The sequence below is a fragment of the Equus asinus genome, chromosome 2 (assembly GCF_041296235.1).
Source record: "Equus asinus isolate D_3611 breed Donkey chromosome 2, EquAss-T2T_v2, whole genome shotgun sequence".
NCBI classification, from domain to species: Eukaryota; Metazoa; Chordata; class Mammalia; order Perissodactyla; family Equidae; genus Equus; species Equus asinus.
In genome coordinates, this window is record NC_091791.1 from 188,215,804 (window position 1) to 188,225,353 (window position 9,550).

The following is a 9,550-nucleotide window of genomic DNA, read 5'->3' on the forward strand; positions in this document are numbered from 1 at the left end:
GGTCTGACCAGGGATCTCCTGTAGCTTGGCTCTCATGCCATCTTGTGGTTAAGTGGGTGGCTGCACTGGGAGCCTTTTCCTCTGGTCTTGCAGGCTGCTTGCTACCCTGTTAAATTGCTTAAAGGCAATTTTGCTCTGCCTCTTTTCTGCGGATCTGGATCTGGTTTCCCTTGTTGAGGAGAGAGGAAAGCTCAGAGTTCAATTACATCCATGCTGACCGGGTTCAGTGGGTTGAAGGGAAGCTCTTTCCTTGTGCCTCAAGGATGATTTCACCTAAACTTCCCATAGGTGTTTCCAATTCAGCATGCTCAGAATAGAACTCTGTGTCATTCTGCTTCCCCTCACGCTGCCGCACCCTTCTTCCCCCACCCCCATCCCCTCGTTCAATCACACTCTTAAGCCCTCTTCTCTTCTACTCTTCGTCTCAGGGAAAGACTGTTTATCCACTGCTAAATCAGAGCCCTAAGAGCTATTCTGGATTTCTGTCCCCTCTCCCTTTCCTTCCCCCATTCTGCCTCCCAGTTCCAAATGGCCTGTCTCTTTCCTCTACTGCTGCTGTCTGAGTGATGACCTTCAACATTTTTCAGTAAAACTATTGCAGTTGTTGGTCTCTATCACATGTCCCATCTTACAGCCTTGCCCATCTCAAAATTTTCCTTCATCTTGCCTCCAGCTTGATTGATCCGAAACGGAAATCTGAAAACTTTCAGTACCTCTGCAGAGCCTATGGGTAAAGTCTGAGATCTTTGATGTGGCTTAAAAGGTACCCTGTGAGTTGGCATTTGTCTGCTTCTGAGCCTCTCTCCAATCATTCCTCACCTCACAGATAACACCAGGTATCACTTATAGTTCCTGGAACATAGCTGTTTCATGCCCCTGGGCATTTGTTCGTGTGGTTCCTTTTTGTTTAGGAACACACATCGGTAGGTCTTTCTCTCAGGCTTGTTCACGTCAGTAGAAGCATCCTGCAAAATTTCTATGGGGTATGTATCTGTGTGGGCCTGTGAGAAGTAGACGGATACTCAGAGGGGTAGTTGAAGACGGTAATGGAAGGGTCCTTTAAAGAGAATTTAGTGAGGGGAATATTTACAGGCACCATCAAGGGGTGGTGAAATACCCAAGGACTAAAATCAGCTGGAAGCCTTTAATATCCCTTGGTCTAAAGATGTGAGGGGGAAGGAACGGTGTTACTGGAACCTGAAGAGACTGGTAACTTGGTGTGAGTACACCCAGCAGTTGTGTTTGAAAGCAGAGGAATGCAGCCACTGCCAAAAATGTGTGGGGGTGGGGGGAGAAGAATCAATGCTACCCCTGCCCTCCTTCCACCCTTTGTTCTTCTGCTGGTGCCTCTCACTGGCTGATTCCAAGTGGAAGCCAAAGGCTAAGGAAGCCTGGGTGATGCAGTCCGCAAGGTCATCCTTCCAGAGGGGGCCCAGGATGGCGGAGAGCCAGAGAACAATCAGCACAGAGGATGAACCGTCTGCTGGCGTTCTGTGAGAGGAGCAGGGGAAGAGGGCTAGGCATGTTACCTTGCGATATGAAGACTTTCAGCTAATCTCCTGTTTTCAGAAGGCAACTAATCCCTCAGCTTTGACACATGTCCCCAAGTCTTCGACTGGGGGAAGAAATCTGGGAAACTATTTTTTTTTCCTGCTTTTTTACTCCCCACATCACCCCAGTATATAGTTGTGTATTTTTGTTGTGGGTCCTTCTAGTTGTGGCATGTGGGATGCCACCTCACTGTGGCCTGATGAGCGGTGCCATGTCCGTGCCCAGGATCCGAACCAGCGAAACCCTGGGCCGCCGAAGCAGAGCGCGCGAACTTAACCACTCGGCCACCACGGGGCCAGCCCCTGGGAAACTATTTTTTAAAAGTACAGACTGTCAACCATTTCTGTTTCCAGCTCAACTCCACATTGCCTTCAGATGTACCCAAGCCTCCAATTCCTGAAACTTTCTGGGATTTGCACTCAAATCAGCGTACTTTTTATTAGCTTCCTTTCTCCTGCAGGTTAGATCTCTGTTATCTGTTGTCTACTAGGTCAGTTTTCGCTAAAATATTTTACTAAAGACATTCTTTACTATGTTGGTCAGGAAAAAAATCTGCAGTCTCTCTAGAGGGAGACATTCCTGCCTCTCAAGACTGTTGTCCATACAAACATCCTTGAAAAGATAGTCTGGAACAAAAGCTGTCAGTGCCTCTTTACACCACTTGCAGAAACACAAGAGACCACTGGGAAATTGTCTCCCAACAGTAAGGAGGAGAGAGAGAGTCAATTCATGGTTTGGCCTTTTTTAAAAAGAGAAATGGTTTTCTAAGTTTCTTGTTGGTGGAGACCCCATAACCCTGACTTCAGAAGTAGACTTCAGAATAGTGGTAAAGTATGCACTATCTTCTTAATTCTTCTCTGGCAATCTCTGTTTCATGAATCGGAATTTAAGTGCTTTTCTCAGGCAAGGTCTATCTGTTTAATACTAAGTACGATTTCTCTCAGACTTCAGCATTGAAATGCCTATCAGTCTTAGTTTTTGGTATTAATGAGTTTTTGTTTTTTTGATGACTTCATAGGTATTTAATTAGGAAGTTAAGAAAGGCTATATAGAAACAATGAGTAAAAGGTTAGCAAAACCCTTTCTCTTTCTTTGTGGACAGATTTGACCTTGTGTTAACTTTCTAATTATGTTTCCTTGGAAACCTGATAAAGGTAGAATGTCAACTGTGTAACTAGCCGTGTTGTTTATGGTAAAAATGACCTTGACTGGTGAATTCACCTAGACTAGGAAGATTGCGAAGAACTATAAATTCCTGGTATGAAGCTAAAACTTTGGGCTTTCCTAACTAACTCAATGTGTCTTCTGGGGGGACTTGGAAGCTATGCCCATGAATATTGGTTCCTATCTGGGACATGGGGCTTCTAACCCAGGATGACTATTGCGTGTGTCCATGTGGGTCTTATTGTCTTCTGCTTGAACTATTATCTGGGAGTGGTCAGTAAAGACCAGCCCCTGGACTGGTGGATTGCTTTGAGGACTCCTGCATAAGCAATATGTCTGATCCTGCCCTGCTAGCTTGCTATGTTTTTTGTCCTTGCATCCTTTTGGTTCCAAGTGTGACCTATTCTGGTCTGTAGTCTAAATGTCTAGATGAACTCAGAGATGACCAAGAGGGAGCACTGCTGAGCATTTTTAAAAGGATATATTTTCAAAAGAGAAGTCTAATTTCAGTTGGTAAAGTATTTTAGAACCATCATATTGATATGGAAAATGATCCCAGGGCAGGATTCCTTTCTGTTAATCATTATTTTCAGAGAAAATTCCCAGACACATTTCAAACAACTTTATTTGATAGGGTTACTCATCAGGAAGATCAGAAGAGTATTAATGGGCTTCAACAGGACATTTGACAAGGATTTCTGAAATTTGAGAAACAGGATGATGTGTGTATAATTTCTGAAATAACAATTAGCTGAATGATGCCCACTAATGGTTGTTTTGACAACTCTCTCTCCCTCAACCTTGTGAGACTTAACATCTTTTAAGTTTTTTCCCCCAGTTTTATTGAGAAATAATTGACAAAAATCACTGTGTAAGTTTAAGGTATACAGCATGATGATTTGATTTACATATCTTGTGAAATGATTACCACAATGGGTTCAGCTAACATCCATCATCTCATATAGAAACAATAAAAAGAAAAGAAAGAAGAAAAGAGAAGAGAAAAAAAATTTTCTCCTTGTGATGAGAATTCTTAGGATTAATTCTCTTAGCATCTTTCATATATAGCATACAGAAGTGTTAACTATAGTCATGTGTTGTACATTACATTCCTAGTACTTACTTATCATACAACTGGAAGTTTGTGCATTTTGGCTACCTTCATCCAATTCCTGCTCCCCTTACCCTCCACCTCTGGTAACCACAAGTCTGATCTCTTTTTCTATGAGTTTGGGTTTTTTTTCTTCTTAGATTCCACATATAAGTAAGATTATACAGTATTTGTCTTTCTCTGTCTGACTTATTTCACTCAGTGTAATGCCTTCAAGGTCCAACCGTGTTGTTGGAAATGGTAGGATTTCTTCATTTTTTATGACTGTATAATATTCAATTGTATATATATCCCACAACTTCTTTATCCATTCCTCCATCAATAGACACTTAGGTTGTTTCTATGTCTTGGCTATTGTAAATAATACTGCTATGAACATGGGGGATGCAAATATCTTTTCAAGTTAGTGTTTTCATTTCCTTTGGATATATTCCCAGAAGTGGAATTGCTGGATCATATGGTAGTTCTATTATTTTTTGAAGATCCTCCATACTATTTTCTATAGTGGCTGTACCAATTTACAATCCCATCAACAGTATACGAGAGTTCCCTTTTCTCCGCATCCATGCCAGCATTTGTTACCTCTTGTCTTTTTAATAATAGCCATTTTAACAGGTGTGAGGTGATATCTCATTGTGGTTTTAACTTGCATTTTTCCCTAATGACTAGTAATGTTGAGCACCTTTTCATGTACCTGTTGGCCTTTCGTATATCTTCTTTAGAAAAATATCAACTCAGGTCTTTTGCTCATTTTTAAATTGAATTATTTGTTTTTTTGCTATTGAATTCATATGAGTTCTTTATATATTTTAGATATTAACTCATTATCAGATATATGATTGCAAATATTTTCTCCTGTTCTGTAGGTTATCTCTTCCACTTTGCTGATGCTTTCTTTTGCTGTGAAGAATCTTTTTAGTTTGATATAGTCCCACTTGTTTATTTTTTATTTTGTTGCTTGTGCTTTAGATGTCAAATCTGAGAAATCATTACCAGGAACTACGCCAAGATGCTTTATTTTTATGTTTTCTTCTAGGAGTTTTATAGTTTTAGGTCTTACACTTAAGTCTTTAATCCATTTCAAGTTAATTTTTGTGGGTGGTGTTAGATAGGGGTCTAGTTTCATTCTTTTATATGTGAATGCCCAATTTTCCCAGCACCATTTATTGAAGAGGCTGTCTTTTCCTTATTGAGTATTCTTGGCTGCTTTGTCAAATACTAGTTGGCCAACATTTTTATTAAGGATTTTGATGTGGATGATAAAGAAAGGATATGAACGGCTATGAATCAAATGTGCCACCACTATGACTCTAGGGTAGAGAGCAAATATATTGATATGATAAAATCTTGATCCAAAATGTCTTCAAAATGCTTGATAATGGGCTAAATACATCAAATGGAATTTAATTGGGCGATAGGAAAAGATCTTATTGAGGTAGAAATAAGGTCTTATATTTGGGTTCCTCAAAACAATAACCAACTGAAGAAATATAAGATGGAGGAGAAGTGGCATAAAGGTAACATGTGCATCATAAATACTCTCAAATTCTCTAGCTTTCTGGGGTTGCCCTTTCTTTTAGCAGTCAAATAAAATTAATCCATACTCTTTCTTGTGTAATGTTGGAAATCCAAAAATTTTGCAGTGGGGGAGGTGGTGATTGGGGGGCTTATGTTCTCCTGATGGTCTCCAATAACTTCACTATTAACTTGCTTTGAACTCCTGCTTTTCTCTCAGTTTTCTAGTGAATTCTGAGTCTTTCCTGTTTCTTTTTCTTTCTTTCCCATTTCCGAGCGAGAGAGGGGATACAAAGTGCTGACTGAGATGCCAACTTCTCTAGATAATTTCCAGTCCCTGATGTGGAGTTGGTGGTTGGTTTTGCTCTTTAGACTGGTGACTATTGAGATAATACTCATTCTATCTGGCTTTGAGGGGTGAGGTGCTAATATCTGCTGCTGGTGTGCATGGTCTGAGCTGTTTTGGGGTCTCTTGAAGTATTCCCTACACCATGGCCTCTTCTTGTCTATCCCAAGTGTCTCACACTTCTATATCTCTTCGCTGGGGGCATTTCTGGGTCACGTGCACAAAAGGACTGGCCATAGGGAAACCAGGGTTGCTGCTTCAGTCTCATCCATCTATAGCCACCTGCGGTTGCTGCTGCACTGCCGCCTTGTGCCATGTTGGAGGTGGTCATCATGTGCAGAGCTTCTTTGGGGCATATGGATAGAAATGTATCCAAATATAATTTTTTTGGGAATCCTGTGTATTTTATTTGATGAATTTAAAAATATTATTCTGAGAAGGGGTCGAAAAGCCTCACCAGACTTCCAATGTGGTGTATTTGGAGGTAGAACTTTTAAGGAGGTAATTAACATTAAATGATGTCAGAAAAGCAGGGTGCTAATCCGAAAGAACTGGTGAACCTATAAGAAAGGGAAGAAACACCAGAGCCCTCTCCAGGCTCACAGAGGAAAGGCCACGTGAGGATGCAGCAAGAAGGTGGTCATCTGCAAGCTCCGAAGAGACCTCTCAGCAGAAGTCACATCAGTCTGCACCTTGCTCTGTGACATCTAGAACTGGGAGGAAACAGAAGAAAATTTCTGTTACTTAAACCCCCCAGTCTGTAGTATTTTGTTGTGGCAGCCCAAGCAGACTAAAGGTTGAAAAGGAAAAGGAAGAGGAAGAAGAAAAACATTATAAAGTAGTATGCAAAGACTTTTGAAGGTGATGAATTTGTGTATTATCTTGATTCCATTCAATCTATGTACTAACGCGGGGAGAAATGACATGTTAACAATATTACTTCCAATCAATAAACATCATACGCACCTACTTGTTTAGAGTCTCTTTCTTAATTCTTAATTCGGGCTGTGTTTGTGTCATTGTGTTTGTGTTCTCCACCCCTACCAATAGTAGCCTGAACAGGAGGTAGAAGATTTAGCCTTCTTTCCAGAAAAAGACTTGATGGTCATGGCCTTCCTTCCTTTATGAAAGAAATGTCAGAGTTTTGATTGGTAATTCATTTAGCTAATAATAAATGTGACTGTCTCTAGTAGTCATTTGCTGATTGCCTCCCTAGCATTCCTTCACCCTCCTTTTGGAAACAATATCTGATTTTGTTTCTGGAATCTAGTCCATTCCCACCCTCAGTCCTAGATGGTTCTGGATGGTGCTTCACCTCTGGCCCTAGGAATGCAATAGGTGACCCAGGCTTCAATTAATCAGTGTATGACACTGGTCAGTGTTTCCTTCAGGTGGACAAATGATCTAGGCCACTCATAGTGAATCTTAGGAGATCTGTTACTAGAAAAGTAGAATTTCTTTTTTTTCATTGCCTTAAATCAGAGAGGATCTGAGCAGTTTCTGTGGTTATCTTGCCAACATATGTGAAGAGTCTTGCCTAAGAAAAGAAAACACAGAACAAGCAGATACAAGATATGGAGAGAGCAAAACTAGGCCGTGGATCAAGCTGCGTCTTACCCTATTAATAGCCCTTGGCTTCTTAGTTTTGTGAACTAATTGTCCCTTTTTTGTGTAAGCCAGTTTCAGTTGGGTTTTGTCACTTGTCTTAACTCATAGTTCAAAAAATGTATATAATATTTGGCAGCATTACCAGAAGTATTTAGAAGAAATGCAGTGATTGATATCCCTGCCCTGTTCCAGACCTGATACATCAGTCCTGGAGTATTGGATGATGCCATTCTCAAAGAAGAAGTGGAGGAAGAAGAGGAAGAGGAGAAAAAAGAGAAGAGGAAGACGTATAAATATAAATGCCCATTCAAAGTAAAAAGATGCTCAATCTTTCTAACAAGTAAGTGAAAATAAAAATGGCAACGAGACCGCACATTTCACTATATATTAGTAAGATTAAACTGTGGTTATGCCTGGTTCTGGTGAGGGTGTAAAGTGGCAGGCCCTTACCCACACAGTTTCAAGAAGTAGACATGTTTGCAACTTTTCTAGAGGGAAATTCGATAATAACTATCAAAGTTTTAAAGGTGCATATCCTTTGAACCAACAATCCTACTTTCAGAAATTTATTCTAAATAAACAATTGTAGAAGTACGCAATATTATGTGTGCAAGGATAAGTGCAGTATTGTTTATACCAATGAAATGAAGAATTATCTAAATGTTTTTCAATAGGTGGTTGGTTAAATAAAAAATGGTACCTTATGCAAGTGAATGCTTATACAGCCATTAAAACGGATGAGAGATGTAGAGGTTTTACCATAGAAAGATGTCCATTATTATTTTTTTTTTAAAGAAATGTCATTTTTATTTATTTTTTTTAAAGATTTTATTTTATTTTTTTTCCTTTTTCTCCCCAAAGCCCCCCAGTACATAGTTGTATATTCTTCGTTGTGGGTCCTTCTAGTTGTGGCATGTGGGACGCTGCCTCAGCGTGGCTTGATGAGCAGTGCCATGTCCGCGCCCAGGATTCGAACCAACGAAACACTGGGCCGCCTGCAGCGGAGCGCGCGAACCCAACCTCTCGGCCACGGGGCCAGCCCCAAGATGTCCATTATTTTTAAGTTAAGAAGCAAAACATGTTAAAGAACAGTAGTTATACCGTAATCCCCCTTATTTGAATATATTTTTGATGCATTTTAAAACTCTGAAAGGATATTCTTTGAATTAGCCAATAACTCCGGTGGCAAATCCAACTCAAATTAATTTATATAGAAAAGGCGATTTGTTGAAAGGACTGAGGTAGTTCACACTAAAATAAATTGTTTCAAGAACCAGAGAAGTTTTAGGGAATTCAGGGACTAGAGTGGGGAACCTGAACACTGCCACATATTTTTTTCACTCTGTCTTTCATCTCTCTCTCTCTGTCTTGTTTTGGCTTCATTCTCTTTTATTGAAGACAGGATGTCTCCACATTGTGAGGAACATGGCTGACAGCTACTTCTACAGACACACGTTGTGCAACTCTAAAGACAGAGTGGGAAAAAGGATCCCTCTCTCTTAGCTTTCAGTGTGAAAATCTCAGGGCAGGATTATGATTAGCCTGGCGTCATATACCCACATTTGTGACCAATCGGTGTTACTGGGAGGGTGAGATTCTACGATGGGCCAGCCTGGTGTCAGGGGAGTGGACTGCTTCCTTAAGAAGTGGGTAGCATAGACATGGACATCAAGGTAATAGTGGTGAACTGGACGGCCATCCCCGCTGTGTCTATTATGTACATTAACATGTTAACTGTGCTTATTTCAAGCAGGTGGGATTAGGAAGGAGGCTTTTACTTTATATTTTATATACATCAATATTTTTTTTACAGTGAGTAAAATAAAGCTATTCCAATTTTGAAACAAAAAGATAAAGGATAAAAACTTATTACTGAAGTTTACCACGAAGAAGATTCCGGGGAGCATGTGATAGCTCTGCTTAAATATTTCCTGGCTCCCTCGTGGAAAAGTATTTGTGTGGCCCCAAGGCTATGCATGACCCCATTGGTTAGAACTAGAACTAGTGGATGGAAGTTAGAGAGAGATGCTGGCTGAACAGAAGAAAGAATTTTCAAAGTCAGAATTTTCTAAAAATAGAGTACACTGCCTCAAGAAATATAACGTTCTCACATAGGTTCAAATACCAGCCAGGTGATCCCTTGGAGAAGGTAATATCAAGGGGTAAAATACCAGAGGCGTATGTGAACCAAGTAGCAGTGAATTCCTCTTCAGTGATCCTATGATTTTCTGAAGGGTAAATCTGTTTTCTAGGTT